This window comes from Glycine soja, chromosome 15, assembly GCF_004193775.1.
Source record: "Glycine soja cultivar W05 chromosome 15, ASM419377v2, whole genome shotgun sequence".
Taxonomy (NCBI): Eukaryota; Viridiplantae; Streptophyta; class Magnoliopsida; order Fabales; family Fabaceae; genus Glycine; species Glycine soja.
Genome location: NC_041016.1, coordinates 15,192,596 through 15,209,280, shown reverse-complemented (window position 1 = coordinate 15,209,280; position 16,685 = coordinate 15,192,596). Strand labels below are relative to the sequence as shown.

Below are 16,685 nucleotides of genomic sequence, written 5' to 3'. Positions count from 1 at the left end.
AACTAGAGGAAGAGTTGTAGAAAGCACCAGAAACGCCACCATTGCTAACGGAGAACGCTTGAGCGACTACATCGAGATAAGGGATGAGTTACTCACGCTTAGGGATTATAAGGAACATGTACAGGGATCCCTAAAGGATCAATTTTGGGTTGTTTCTTTTTTCTGAAATTAAATTCTGTTTTTTTCTAAATTTTTCGCTTCTCATTGTGATCGAATTTCACTCATGAAAAAATTATTATTTTTTTTACATATGTTTCAAGCTTTTATTTCACGTGAATCATTTACATGTTTCAAGTTTTGATATATATATATGGAGTTATATGATTTTTTTATATACGCGTTAATTTTTTATATACGATTCCCTCACGTGAATGGTCAAACCTCAAATTGATTTTTTTCGTATGAGTACTTCTTATGGCCTGGATTTTCTGATTTTGGCATTCAAAGCAGCATCACCCCCTGTGTCCTTTGGTTATAATAATTAACAATATCTGTGTGAGTGTTAGATAGATATAAGTTGTTTTTCAAAATTTTTAATAATCTAAACTGATTTGCAGTGGTAAAAATGTTGATACATTAGAGGCTTCCCTTGAAGGTGCAATATATATGTTTAATACGTTAATGATTGTGCATATTAAATTGGTATGCGAATTGCAGCAATAAATATTTCTTTCAAGGTAAGCCTTTTGGGTTTTTCAAACGTATAATACATGCTTACCTATTAGTTAAATATTTTTGTAGTTAGTTAATCGAGACTTAGAGGTGCATATCGATACTTTATACTTAATGTTTTGATTTGGTTAGTGCGTATATACTACCTAGAATTTATGTTGTTATTAATTAATTGACATTGAAGATGTTATAGTGTTGCTTTGATATGTTTTTGAAAATTATTCGAGTCAATGTATATGTACTGGGTTGTGTCTTATAAATATTGCTATGAATGTATAACATGATATACGAGTATAATTGATGTATGCGATGAATTGTGAGTTTTGAATTATGCAATCACACAACCGTAAGACCCTTTAAGGGTGACGAGTTAATGCATGATGAGTTGTGATGGGTTCCACGGTGGGAACCCGACGAGTTTAATTACTTGAGACACAATGAGTTAAAATAATTTTGGAAAATAATAGAGATTTTGAAAACAATTGAGTAGTTGTGTGCATTGCATAGTTCATAGGTAGAGTCTGTGTGTTAAAATATTTTCTAGGTTGGACCTGAATCAGGAGGGAGAGGCCCTGGCAGACTCCTCGGAGTCTAGGCCTTGGGGGTAAATACACTCGGTTTGAGTGCTCCTTGAAGCCTGTGCTGATCCCATATGGTTGGAGCATTCTCACAAAACAGAGTGACCCCGACTAGTCTCCTTATGATTTCACTTAGTGAAAGTGACCTGACTTAACCATTGTGAGACATGTCCCGTCATGTACTCCTAGGCGTTTGACGAGGTTTTTCACTGAAAAATGGTACCACATTGCATGTAAGCTTGAGTCTAGTGTATTTTTTGCATAATGCTTGTGTTTGACTTTCATTGAGTTAACAATTGCAGTTTGATGTTATTTTTTGGAGTGTGTGAACTTGAGTGAGTGTGAATAATGTGTGTGATTTTGTGAAGTGATGTTGTTTATATAAATTCAACTTTAAGTATTATATGTTTCATATGCTCTAGTGTTTTATTATACGAATGTGATAACTCATTCTCGGTGTGTGTTTGTGTTTAGGCCGAATGCCATTTTATTTCAGGTGAGCCAACATATGATGAGTTTCATGCTGGAGATGGAGAGGTTTAGTCTGTGCCAGGGAAATGCTCTGAGAAATGTGACATCGGGGCATAGGATTTTATTTCATATTTTATAATTTCAAGAATAATATAATTGTTTTATGTTTTCCGCTTTAGTGTGTCTTCTTTTCTTTCAGAATGGGCGGCCTTGTTTTGAGCCGAGATGATTTTATCAATATTTAAACAAGTTCTATTATGATTTCACTAAGCAAATGTGAACATTTTACCATTTTGAAATGTTTTTATTTAAATGTGTTTTAAAATTTTCAATTAATTCCACATTCTTATCCTTTTATTATATATGTGTGGGTGTGTGTGGCCATTCAAGTTGGTTGTCTTAGTTCTGTGAGATGTAAGTTTATTAACTCTTGTTAATTTCTTGTTTTCTGTGTCGTATAGAGTTTATTTTTTATTGAACTAAATGATATACTCTACAGACAGTTGTGTTTTATCTGTTTCCTCCTCACTCCAAATGTTATTTGGATATTACATTGCACAACGTTGTGAAGGTAATGTTTTTGCATTTTAGGTTACCAATAATTTTGGTATTCACAAATTTGCGTCAAGCAATCTATGTTTCATGCGTACAATATGTTGTCAAGTGGATTTCATCAATGACTTATCGTTTATGTTTCTTTTATTTAATTTGTTTTGGTAAAATAATTACATCACTTAAATATATGCATTTTTCATACATGTTTAACTAAATTATATTTATAGTAAGTATTTAAATATATGGATTTTTCTTAAATGTTAGTCTACATAAATTCTATTTTTAATAATTTAATATATATATATATATATATATATATATATATATATAAATTAGTGAAATAAAAAATTAAAACAAAAAAAACAAAAAAAACAGTTCATTGTCAAATAAAAAACCAAACAAAATTATAAATAAACAAACAAAAAACTCAACTAAATAATTAAAAAAATAGTTCATTTTTAAATGAAAATCCAAACAAAATGTAAAAGAAATTTTAAATAAACTAAAACAAAAAAATCAACTAAATAATTAAAAAAACAGTTCATTTTTAAATAAAAAAACTAAACAAAATAAAGAAATTATATAGACAAAAACAAAAAAAACTCAACTAAATAATTTAAGAGAAACAGTTCATTTTTTAATAAAAATCCAAACAAAATAAAAACAATTTCAAATAAACAAAAACAAAAAGACTCAAATAAATAAATAAATAACAAAAAAATAGTTCATTTTTAAATAAAAAAACCAAAGTAAAAAAATTACAAAAAAAAAATAAAAGTCAAATAAATAAATACAAAAAAAACAAAAAAATAGTTCACTTTAAAATAAAAAACCAAAGTAAAAAAATTACAAAAAAACACAAAAAGTCAAATAAATAAATACAAAAACACAAAAAAAAAACACATTTGGACCTACGTTTTAAAAAAATTCCGTATAACACCGATATAATAAGGTGATTACGAAAAAAATGAAAGACATTAAAAAATCGATTTCGTAGGAACCAATTTCTTAACAAAAAAAAAACTGAGAGATGAGAAATCAGTTTAGGAGAAATCGATTTATCACTTATGACTAATAATTTGTATCATGGATGTAAATAATTGTTGGCATGTATCATTTGAGTAAATATTTATTTTATTTGTATTATTTGGGTAAAAAAATCTCAAAAGATATCTTTAGTAAAAAAAACTTAAATAGCCTAAATTTCTATTTACTGAAAAAAATTATATATATATACATGTTCTGATCTAGCAATTTGTTTTATTGAAATTATCTTATCCTCACTTTTTTTTTATTGATTCAAGAAAAAAATTAATCTTTAGAAAAAGAAAAAATAAATAAATGAGGATAATATTATTTTGAAAATTTTGTTTCTGAAAATTTTCCTTCCTTATTTTGTCTACTTAACTAAAAAATATAGGTTTTAAAAAATGTTTTTTTTTTCTTTATGTTCTTTTCCCTCCCGAATACAGTAGTAACATATCCTCCCTCTAGGGTGGAAATGAGTCGAGCCAAGCCAAACTTTACTAGGCTTGAGCTCGGCTTGAATTAAATATGTAAGACTTGAGCTTGGCTCATTATCTATCATAGACTTTTTTTTAAGGCTCGGTTCGGTTTACATAAAAGTCTGGTTTGACCCACAAGCCTATTTAAAAGCTTGCTTAAAGACATCTTTGATTAATTAATTATTTTAAAACCTAGTGAAATACTAACTAAAAAAAGAAACTTATAAAATTTCGTATAAGTAATGTACAAATCCAAAAATAATTGATAAACAAAATCATATTGAATTCAAGTCATTAAAGCACAAAGTATATCAAAAGAAAATAAAAGAGCATAATATTAAAAAATGTATGGATTAGAGATGATTTACACTAATATAGCCAAACAAAAATTATTATTAGTTAAATTAACAATTTTTAATCCAATTTTTTGAATATATAATTATGTTAAATATTTTAAAAAAAATATGTCTACAATAATTTCATCTTAGTCTACTCAAGCCATATCTTATATACTATTGATCGAGACCGTACCCGAATCAAATAAACATTAAAGATGCAATATCTAGGAAGTGATCTTAGGTCGTCTTTCAAGGAGCAATGATCAACCAAACGTTCATAACAGATAGTAATAAAACAGTAACAAATTGGGGGATTGTTTGTTTTTGTAAATTAAACAGGAAGCAAATTTGAATTAGAAAATAATAGAATTAAAACATTTTCCCCCTTGATTCACAAGCAAGTCTCTTATCCTAGGTTATGAGAATTTATCCTTAATCAGTTCAACCACTTAATCCAACCCTAAATTAAATTACTAAGCGAAAATTAACATAAGGTTGTCATTATGTGATTAAACAACACATACACCAATTAATCATGAACGAAACTGATCATTAAGCATGAACGTAAATTAAGCGCAAAGACAATTAATCAAGCACTAAGCATGCATGGATTAATAGCAACAAATACAAAGTAATTGGTGAAGAGGAAAAACTGATCAGTATTCAATAGTAATAACAAAACCTCAAAGAGAGTTGTGCTTGATCCTCAAGAGAAAACAATGCTAAAGACTTAGCCTTCCATTAATCAGTAGAAACGAAACTGTAGATTGAAGTCGAAACGAAATTGTAGAAAACAAATTTTATTCTATGTGAACAGTGTGCATGAATAGTAATAAAAACTGGAATTCTAAAATCCTAGAATTATTCTTCTCTCCAAAAAAAAAAACTTCCTAAACTAAAACCTTGGTGCTATTATATAGGTCCTCAGCCCCAAAGCTCACAAATCTATTTTAAGTCCAAACCTATAAACGAAATAAAATAAAATCTAGACAAGATTAGATAAGATTGGATGAAATAAAATCTAGACAAAATAAAATCTAGATGGAATAAAATCTGGATAAAATAAAATCTAGATAGAATAAAATCTGAATAAAATAAGATTTGATAAAATAAAGTTATTATTATTATTATTATTATAAGTTAAACAAGCCGACTTGTGAAGCTTAATAAACTTTTTTTATAATTTGAGCTTGGTCTTTTTATCTAAAAAGACTTTTTAAAAAGCTTGAGCTTGACCTTTATAGTAAACAAGCCGAACCGAGTCTTACATAGGCCGAGCCAAAAGCCCTCAATAAGCTGTTCGGCTCATTTCCACCCCACGCTCCCTCCTACCAAACAAAAGGGTAAAAGGCTTTAAATTCTCGTCAGTCTCAAGCTGTACTGCTGAATTTTCTTACAAAAATCCGAAAACTCTACATTTGGGATTGTGGGCTCCACCACGAGGAGTGGGCCCATCTCCCTGTTTTTTTAAAATCAAATCCTAAACATTTTATTTTTAAAACACTTCTCCAATCGATATGACTTGTCTTGGCTCTTTAATGGCTTTATCCCTTCCAATTGCAGATTTTTGTAACCATTTGGCAGTTCAAGAAGCAAAAGCAACACATATACAAAACTGCTTATTTTTAAAGTTTTTTTCCCTCTCTAGAAGCATAAAGCTACCTTCCTATTTTCCTTTTCCTCCATGAATACTTCACTTGATAGCTGGAAAAAGGAAAGATTATAACAAGTTATGAAAATGCCCCATCATCTTTATGAATGGTGTTGTAAATTTGTAAATTTATTTAAAAGGTTTACATTTTACCATGTTTAAATCTTAGAATTAAAATATGTACTAATGACTATTTATTGATTGATTTGTTTTTCTTAACCGTAATTTTCATTCTAACTGAGTCATGATTGTTTCGTTGACACATTCATTTTCATTAACTACAAAATATACTCCATATATAATATTTATTCTCAAGTTTTAAAATTGCAACAGTGATATGGCTGAAAAGTTGTACTATTTCATTGCTTGATGCCCCCTTTACATGTGTCTATCTCTAACTTGTTCTGTTTGCCCGTGTTTATATCATGGAACATTTTGTATTACCTATAAATCCTTAAAACAATGATATTTGACACATCTTTCATTTTACTTTCACCTTTTCCAATACTGTTAAATATCGATTTATTCACACATCTCATCCACACTATGAGAAGTTGCCGAAGGATTGTTCTTCATTTAGAATGAGTTTTCTTCTTTGCATTTCCCTTGAATTTGATTGTTTTTCTCAGTTTTTATTGAATTGATATTGTTGTTCGAGCCTTATTTTAATTTTTGTGATGATCTTACCATGCTTCCATAGGTTGGGATATAGGATGGTATTCTGCTTGGGATATGTTTGATTATATACCTCTGTTAACTTCACTTTAAACACTAAACGGAATTCTATTACAAGAATGAAGAGTTTTTTGTTTTCCCGAGAGAAACGGAGAGTTTTGTAATTAGTAACGTCTAAATTTGGAACTTGGTATATTCTTCAAATTTTCTATGATAACTTAATTTATATTTATTGTTATTGTCCTTTGAAAAGAGGAAAACAATTATTTTACAAAAAAAAAAAATTATACCGACAGGATGCAAGTAAGCAGTGATTAATTTTTATCCGAAATTATGAGTACACATAAAGTGAGTATTTTCCTTTCAACACGATTTATTCTATGCCCAAGAGTCAACCAGGATTCAAATCCTAAACTAGTTAAGACACATAAACTGTTACCACATGTCAATCATTGTTTACCTAAATCTAAATTTTCAATCACAAAATAAAACAAATAACAGAATATGGATGATCAAGCCATACAAAGCATGGGGATGTTCTCCATGTCTTGAGAAATTGTCCTCACTCCCGCAAGGTGTGGATGCGTATGGGTATATCCTCTCCTAATTTTTTGAATTGTTTGGATGTGAAATAGTGGCCCCTCGCACATGCTAACGAACAAGGATGCTACCTTGTTGGCATTGACATTGTGGTGAGTCTGGCGATGGCGGAATGCAACCATTTTTTTATTTTGATGGGTGGAGTATTCACTATGTTGTTTGTAAGATTTACATGTCGGAGGTGGAAAGCAAGAATTTTTTGCGGAAAGCTAAGCTACGGGATCATAATTCTATTTGGCACCCCTCGTTGCACCCATATGTTAAGATTAATGTCGACGGGAGTTGGAATGAAGCTAATTACGAGATGGGTGGTGGTGGTGTGGACAATGTGGGAAGATGGTTGTTCGATTATAGCATAAATCTTGGTTTCAGAGATGCCTTATTAGCCGAGCTGGGTGGAGTTTTGGTGGGTTTAGAATTTTGTTGGGAGAGAGGGCATGAGTCTGTTGTGTGTGAATCAGACTGCCTGCATGTCGTTTCCATGTTTGAGTGCAGCCAACATCAGCATGATGAGCTTCGTGCGTATAGGAGGTTGATTTAAGATATTAGAACATGGACGTTGAAGGATAAGCAAGTCAATCTGGTTGTTGTGCCTACGGAGTGCAATGGTATTGCTCATATGCTTGTTGGTTGGGGTTCTACGGGGCAAGATATTGATTTACAAAGGGATCACGTACCCACCTTTTTCTATTTGTTGGAGCTACTGAGATGTGACTCTTTGTCCGCCCATTAGCTATTGTTTTTTTTTTTTTTTTTCTCAATACCAAAAAAAACCCATACAAAGCATGAAATATAGTAGTACAACACTGATATTGGAGAATAAAATTGGATTAAAGATAACATAGAAGTTAGTTTAGCTACTCATAGACATGTGTAGGCAAAAAAATTCATGAAGAAATGAAGAAGGAAGATGAAGGAGCCATAGGAGAGCTTCCACCCACCACCTTTGTATTCTATTTCCTAGGTCAAAAAATCGAGATACGGCATGGTGGGAAGACCTATATTATTTTTGTCTCCCTTTTAATGTCAATTTTTTGTTTTTGTTTTGTAAGGCTAAACATTAATGTTAGATAATGAATCACTACTACAAAATACAATTTTAACATCAATTCTATAAGGCTTTTAACATTTGTTTTGAACTGATGTTGTATTGAGCGATGTTGAAAGTGGGAAACTCTCAACATCGGTTTATAAACCGATGTTAAATATTAAATTTTACATCAATTCTTGAAACAATTGATGTAAAAAGCATTGACCCAAAAGAAAATAATTGACTTGTTTTCATCGATCCTGCTTAAAATCGATGCACAAAGGACATTTTCAACATTGGTTTTAATTAAAATCAATGTTAAAGTACACTTTTTACATCAATTTTTAATAGATTTGATGTAGAGAGTCATTTGTAAAAAAAAAAAAATTGGCTCTTTTTTGTATTCTTCCTTCTCCTCCAGGTCTACCGGACACAAGACTCTAACTTCAAAATAAGAAAAAAATATGGACTCTAACTTCAAAATAAGAAAAAAATATGGACTCTAACTCCAAAAGTATAAGAACTTCACTAAATAGGTCCAAATTGCAAACTAACATAGTAAGGAACAACTTTATATTTGATACACATAATATAACAACCAGTATCAAGCTTGTAAGAAAGAGATACAAGATGGGAAAAGTTCACATAAGTTGAATTAAGATACATAACATGTTCAAAATATTCTAATATGATTCAAAATGATGCATAATGGAATACATATATTGAGAACATGAAGAAAACATGGCCATCAAATTCAAAACACCTATTTCAAAACCAAGAATCAAATAAAGTAATCTAATTTATTTGAATATAAAGGTTATGAAACAAGTATTAAAAATGCAACAACAATAATAGCTTTCCTATACTTCTTATGCTAGACATCTCCCACAACAAAAACTCCATCAACACTAGTCTTTGTGGTCTCAATGTACAAGGATCAATATGAAAGATTAATGGCTCTTAGATGAAGCTGAAATACACTGGCTTGGTGAAGGCATTTACATTCTCTGTTGCAATCTAAGCCCCTCATAATGAAAATCCATCCCTCCTATGCATATATTAAAATTAGAGTAATATTTTGAAATGAGGGAAAGCAAGCATGATTAAGTATCAATAACTTTCTAATAGAAAAATACAAGAAAAAAAAAGAGAAAGAAACGTAAAACTTAGTTTGGTTCAATTGTGTAAACAAATGTTATACCTGACGCAACTTATCAATGAACTTTTTGGCATTAGCAAGTGTTATTGTTGTTGTTATCTCCTCATTTGTTGCACCTTCTTTCCTGTATGCTATGTTTTTTTAATACTAGCTGTAAATAGGATAGGTTCTTGACCAACAAGTCTAATCTGTTCTTAATTATTTTTTTATATTGTTTTCTAATCAAAATTAAAATTTTATCTCGATAATGATAATCTATGCAAGACTTTGAAAAACACTAATTTTATAGGAGAATAACATCAAAATCAATCAAAGAGTTTTATTGATAAATAATATACCTGATCCTACAAAACTCCATCCATGAAGAAAAACACCAAGAACGGGTAAATGCAATTGGCTCCAGTTCCAATGTTAAATCCCCTGACCTTGCCATCACTTGAAACAATGTTTGGAATAATATTTGATGAAAGATGTTGAAGCCAATGAATGTAGTTGCACCTATTGGGCACAGTTGGATAAAGGTGTCCATCAGGAATCCATCTAAAAAATACATTTCATCAGTAATCTTGGATGGAAAATTTTGATTGATCTACAGAGATTAGTTTTCTTACTACAATTGTCGTTATCTGGCTACAATCACCCACTCAACAAGAGATGTTAAAATAAAAGACTGCATGAAAAAGAAAAGATAATATTACATGTAGTGCAAATGTGGTTATTTTCTCAGTCAAATAAATGATGCAAAAGTTGTACTTGCCTCAAAAAATATTGGTGTACAAAATCTTGAAAAGAAACGCTAAACTGAAGTTTTCCCTTGTCCACCATCCAAATTTTCTTCAACCTAGTTAACAAGATTAATAAATTCTTAGCATGTACCAAATTTGAACTGAAGATTAAAATATATAAAATAATTGAACCAATTAATATGAGTATAGAATCCCTGCCAGCTGCAACATGTTTAAATGAGCTTCTTTCGCCATGGCAAGTGACCGAGAGGTGTAATGGGGAAACCAGGAAACTAAAATTGGAAAAATAAAGAAGCAAAAGAACTAGCATCTATCATCTATGTGAAGGAAGACACTAGCTCTTGGCATATTTTAACATGAGTACTAGAAACGCACGCTTTAACACACTACTTCCAACACACTCTAATTGTTTAAAATTTATTGAAAACTACAAAATCATGAGTGGATTTCAATAAATAAGGAGTGAGACCAATACAATTTTGTGATTTTCAACAAATTTCAATCAATTAATAGTGTGTTTCTTGCATTTCTCTTTTAACATTAGTGAAGGCCATCATCAATATTTTCCTATAAAGAGTAATAAAAACATACCTTTTCCATTTCCTTCTTCTGTGATGATTTTGAATCTGATGATGTCATGCAATGTAAAGTAACCTTAACCCAAATAAATCGTAAAGAATTGCAAGTGACAAAAAATGGATAGAGTTAGCTTCATCGTCTTGCACAAAAATTTAACTTGTAGACTAGAGAAAAAACCATCAATAAACACAATAGAAATTTGGAAATAAGTAAATCACTAAGGTATAAATGGCAATCCAAAAACAAATGGCTCACTATTTGTTGAGTAAAGTACATAATTATGACTTATAAAACCACAATTTTTTTTTATATCTATAGCATCACAATAGATCTTGACCAAAAGACCTCGTACACATAAATAAAAACACCTAAATTACCACAGTCACTCTCATAGTTTCACTTTTCATAACAATAGAATAGGGTTTAAGCATGAGTTTGGAGTTACCAAAACGGGATGTCTAATCAAACTGTTGAGAACTGCGAATTTACTAGCACCCTACAAAAATTGTAATTGAAGTGAGTGATGAAAAATGATGATGCAGAAGAAGAAGAAGAGAAACACGAAGAAGTGGAGACTTACAACATTTTTTAGTGCAACGATCTTGAGGAAAGTGGAAGTCTTTAGGAATTGGAGGATTCGTCATCGTCTTCGTCGGGGAGGAGTGTCATGGCTTGGCGCATCAAATCAGAGAGTTCTAACAAGTCCTCAATCGCTGCCATGGATGAATCAATCAATGGATCCTAAACGGAGAATTTGTCGTCGAATCGAAGGAACTCACACTTGCTAGTTAGGGATCAATTGAAATTGAGCCCTAAAATAGAACTTTGGCTAGTAGGATCTAGAGGAGCAAGGTATGAATTAGATTTCTGATTTTCTCTCTCTAGAACTCAACAAATGGGGGTTTCATCTTTACTACTGTATTCAATTTCTGATACAAAAATTTCAAAAAGCACACTTTCTTTTTCTCTCTCTTTTGTGCATTTTGAAATGGCATTAGTCCCGATCGTCTTGTCTTGTCTTTTTATTTTGAACCGTGTCTGGGGGTTAGAGGAAAATCAATGTCAAGAATGAAGGGAAAAGTTTGGGGTGGGAGAAGAGGTAGCCACTGTAGGATTTGGGAGAAGAGGTTGTGGTAACAGAGGGGTTTGGTTTGAGGGTTTGGGCAACAGAGAGAGGGAATGAAAATTTTTGAGGGAGCTAGGGGAAGGAATGGCGTGACAAAGTGAAATTGATATTAGAATAAAACATTGACGACATCACTTTAAAAAACCTGATGCTAAGCGAAAAATACCAACATCAATTTTATGAAAATAAGGGAAACTCACAATTGTTATTTTATAATTGATGTTAATAATAACACTTTATTTACAAAAAATACTATTATGTTTATGTTAACATCAGTGTTCATGAGAGATGATATTAAGTGGCCGACGTTAAATCCATATTTTCTAGTAGTAAATATTAGGCCTAGTGTAGTTGTTTTCAAGCTAAGTCTAACTTCACGAATTAAAATGATGTTGTTTTTAACCCTATACCCAGACATACATATAAATAAATAAAACATATAAAAATTCAGATAAACAAATTCATGTGGGTAAAAATTTCACATTCACTTCACTATTATCAAATAAAACTTATTAAAAGCATATCCGGCTCAGAACAAGACCGTCAGAGTTTATAAAAGAAATTTTGTTAAATCAGTGAGGTAAAATAAAATAAAATAACATCATGCAATTAAAATAAAAATTCATCCCAATGTTAGATCCTATCATAGCATTGTGTCTCAGTGTCTTCTAGCATGAGGTTCTTTAAAGTCATCCACCTAATCATCTGCTCCCATGAACACAAGATTTGATATCATCAGAGGATCTAAACACAAATAGCACACAGAGAGTGAGTTATTATATTTCTAAAAAAATATATAAAAATAAACAAAGACATGATCAAAATAAATTATAGAAGTATTTATAACATAGCTCAACTTAATACAATCTCTATCACTTCACCACTCTATCATTTAAAATTTATTTTTCAATCACCAATCACATTACACATGAATCACACACTCGGGTCAAGACGTAATAACACTCATCAATTTCATAATGAACAATTAGCAGGCGTTGTGCAACAATTATACTAAGACTCAAACCTATATGTAATGTGGTATCATGTTAGTGAAAAATCACACTTGGACACTTAGGAGTACATAACAAGACACACCACACAATGGGTATGTCAGGTCACTCTCACTAAGTAAAATCATAAGGTGATAAGTCAATGTTACTCTTTTTTACGAGAATGCTCCAACCATATGAGATCAAAATAGGCTTAAAGGAGCACTCAAACCAAGTGTCTTTACCTCCAAGGCCTAGGCTCCAAAGAATCTGTTAGGGCCTTATCTTCCTGATTCAGGTCTGACCCCTAAAACAATTTTTACACGTAGACACTGCTCGTGAATTATACAATACCCTCGACCTTACACTTGTGTTTCAAACACGTTTAACACATTGTGCTATAATTTAACACTTTAGGTTCCTAACTATGAATTCTACATCTTCCCTTTAACACTACGCATAAACACTTTTCTCAAGATAAATATCAGTCGGGCTATTGTATAATTCACAGCCCACAACACAAGTATTGTCACATCAAGTGTTAACCACTCACTTATTTACAACCAAATTTCATGTCCATAATTTTAATATCCCACAATGTCAAAATCCACTATCACATGTTTGTGTGTATCTCACAGATTAACACATGTTCAACTTTGTACTTATACTCAATCTCAATAAAAATGTTATAATCTCAAAGCAACATGTTATCCCATAATTCTTCACATATTCAATTTACCACTTATACACAATTTCATGATCCCAATATAACTATTTATCATGCTAATCTTATCCAAAACACAAACAAATTATACAAAAATGTTTCTCAGAACATGGAGAGTAAAACCCTTCAAATAATTTCACATAATCATACAGGAATAATTATAATGCAATAAATATCCCAAAATAAACCTCAATTTGATCCTCTAAGGACCCCTACACATGTTCATTCTAACTCCAATTACGATAAACTCATCTCTTACCTCTAAGTGGACTCACGGATGTAGTCTGATAGTGATAGCGGCATCTCTAGTGGTTCTGTGAGACTCCTCAAGTTTTTCCTCTAATTGTTCTGTTAGAATTTTTAAGCATTACAGAGAAGGAGAAGAGATTGTAGCCTCCATTTCAATGTCAACGTGCGAAATTAATTTCTCGCCGCAAAAACATCATTTCGCAAATCCCAACCGTGAGAATGTGCAAAAATGAGTTTCAAAAGTGGTGTCCATTTCACGACAATCGAACGGTTAACGAGTCCGAGATCGTAGTTTTATTGGGACAGACTTGGGTGTATGCGGGAAAAGAGAAAACTCAGCGCGAGCCCATTTCTTCTACCAAAGACATTAAATCGAAAATCCCAATGGTGGGTGTGTGCGGAAATAAGTTTTGAGCCCCGTGTTCAAATTTTACGACAATCCAACGATTAACGAGTCCGGAATCGTCGGTTTACTGAGACACGTTTGAGTGTATGCAGAAAACAAGTTCCAAGCCTCGTGTTCAAATTTCACAACGATCCAACGATTAACGAGTCGGGGATCGTCGATTTACTGAGACAGGTTTGAGTGTATGCGGGAAAAAGAGAGAGTTTTGAGAAAGGAAGAAGGGAAAACGGATTTGATAGAAATGGAGAGCATATAGACGTGTCATAAATGTAAAAAGTAACATCTATTTATAGTTAGGGTACTCTAGGCCTATTATTTACTCTATTTTTTTATTTTATAATTTGATATAAAGAAAATCTATTTTAGTCTCTATCAAATGAATAAATAATTTTTTTTTCTAAAAACATATATTTATTTTATTTACCTTAAAACTATTATTTTAAATAATAAAACTATTTCTCTTATTTATTTAATTACAAAAAATTTATTATTTTCCTAAAATTCTATTTATTTTAAATAAATCATTTTTAATTTATTTCATGAAAAATGAGATGTTTCAGGAATGGCCACACTAAGTGCAATAGTCATGATGCTTAGAGTTAACTTTGACTTGCTTTCTATTTGAATCATGCAAAACGTTGATGAAATGTCACTAAGCATGATCCCTACAAAAAAATATTTCTCTCTAAATCTTATGTGTTGAGTGTCATATAGACTATACTTAGTGCCAAAAAGCAAATTTTGCTTAAAAAAGACTTAAAAAGATGTTTTCTTTTAAAAACTCACAATTACAGTGAATGATTTACATTAGAAATTTACATCAATTCTTGGAAAACCAATGCGTAATGTGAGACAATGACATTTTTATAATATTGTGATAAATATTTTAGATCGTTTTAATGTCTGTTTGGTGGCAAAAGGCTACACTCATGCATTCAAACATGACTACATGGACACTTTTTCTCCTGTGGCCAATATGACATCTATTATACTCTTACTCTCTATTGTAGTCATTCATCATTGGCCCCTTTTTTCAGCTGAATATTAAAAATGTCTTCTTGCAAAGTAATCTTGAGGAGGAAGTATACATGGAACAATCACTTGGTTTTGTTGTGCAGAGGGAGTCCTTCACAATGGTTTGTTGGCTTCATAGGTCCTTGTATGTGCTTAAACAATCCCCTCATGCAGGTTTGGAAATTTTGTTCAATTGTGCACTAATTTCCTATGATCCACAATGAAGTTGACCACTCGATATTCTATCACTATTCATCACATGGATGCATCTTCCTCTTTGTGTATTTTTGTTGACATCGTCATCATCAAAGTGATCAAGATGGTATAATCCAACTAAAGCAATACCTCTTACGTTAGTTCCTAACTAAGGATCTTGTTGAGCCTTGGTACATCTTAGGCATTGAGGTAGCTCAGTCCAAGGATATGATGATCTCTCAAAGAAAATATGCCTTTGAAACCCTTAAAAAAATTGATCCACTGAATGTCAAACCTATGGACACCCTTATAATCCTAATGTGAAACTCCCACCCAATTAGGGAGAGTCCCTGTCAAATCGAGGGAAATATAAGAGGTATGTTGGAAAACTAAACTACCTCACAATTACTCATCCAAACATTGCTTTTGTAGTTAGCGTGGTAAGCTAATTCTTTGACTCTCCTCACTAGGATTATTTTAATGTTGTAATGTGAATCCTAAAATACATAAAAAAAAAATGCTTCAAGCAAAATTATTTATGAAGATAAAAGATATGCTCAGGCAGTGGACACTCACATGCTAATTGGGCAGATTCACTTATTGATAGATGATCCATTTTTGGATATTGTGTAATAATTTGATGAAACTCGATATTCTAGAAGAGTAAGAAGCAAAATGGCATAGCAAGATCTATTGCTGAAGCTAAATAAAAGGGTAAAGGCTTTTGTAACGTGGGTTTATTTCTAAGCTATTATGTTAATATATATTTACCTATGTTACTTTTTGGAAGTGTCGATTATTATATCTTGGAAGATTTTAGTAGCATCTCGGGCGAGGCCAATAAATTTTAAATAAAGTTAACTCATTGACATCTTAAGCTATTTTTCATCATCTTTCCAACAATAGATCCAATCCTTTATTATTATTTTTTTTGAACATTTTTACAAGACAAATATTAAATAGTGTCACTAAGACGTTGACTAAGAAATAAAAAAGAAAATGACTTTTAGCTGCTCATAACTTTTTTTTTACTATCCTATAATCTCCATAATGAATATTTTTTTTTTTTAATTTCTTAGACAATATCTTAAAGATACTTGTTAGGAAAGATTTTTTTTCTTGAATATCAAACAAATACAAGTTAAATTATCATTTTATTGCCCATGCAACTCAGGCAAAAGAAGAGAGCTTATCATAATCTGTATTGGCAATTGGTAATTCTTTAAGATTGGTGATTGTAAAATTAGGAATCAAACTTTTGTACAAAGTTTGACTATGAACATTTCACTATCTTATTTTTTTTCTAAATATTATCAAATTCATGTGACAACCAATATGACAACATATATAGCTTCAGAGTTTCGTTCCACTAACAAATAGCATTTTGTGCCAAATTAACTCCATGTTACATAAACAAGAGAAA

The 16,685-nt window shown here is 31.3% G+C and overlaps 2 long non-coding RNA genes across 3 annotated transcripts; both read right to left on the bottom strand.

Moving 5' to 3' along the window:
- Positions 1–8,634: 8,634 nt before the first annotated feature.
- On the bottom strand, positions 8,635–9,908 carry LOC114387031. 2 transcript variants are annotated; one of them, XR_003661215.1, is made up of 4 exons: positions 9,846–9,908; positions 9,573–9,774; positions 9,277–9,358; positions 8,635–9,123 (listed from the first exon to the last, which is right to left on the bottom strand). It is a non-coding gene; the product is annotated as an uncharacterized LOC114387031 (long non-coding RNA). The 2 variants fall into 2 exon arrangements; XR_003661214.1 differs by lacking the exon at positions 9,277–9,358.
- Positions 9,909–9,991: 83 nt separating this feature from the next.
- On the bottom strand, positions 9,992–11,814 carry LOC114387032. Its single transcript, XR_003661216.1, has 3 exons — positions 11,140–11,814; positions 11,005–11,055; positions 9,992–10,075 (listed from the first exon to the last, which is right to left on the bottom strand). It is a non-coding gene; the product is annotated as an uncharacterized LOC114387032 (long non-coding RNA).
- Positions 11,815–16,685: the final 4,871 nt, after the last annotated feature.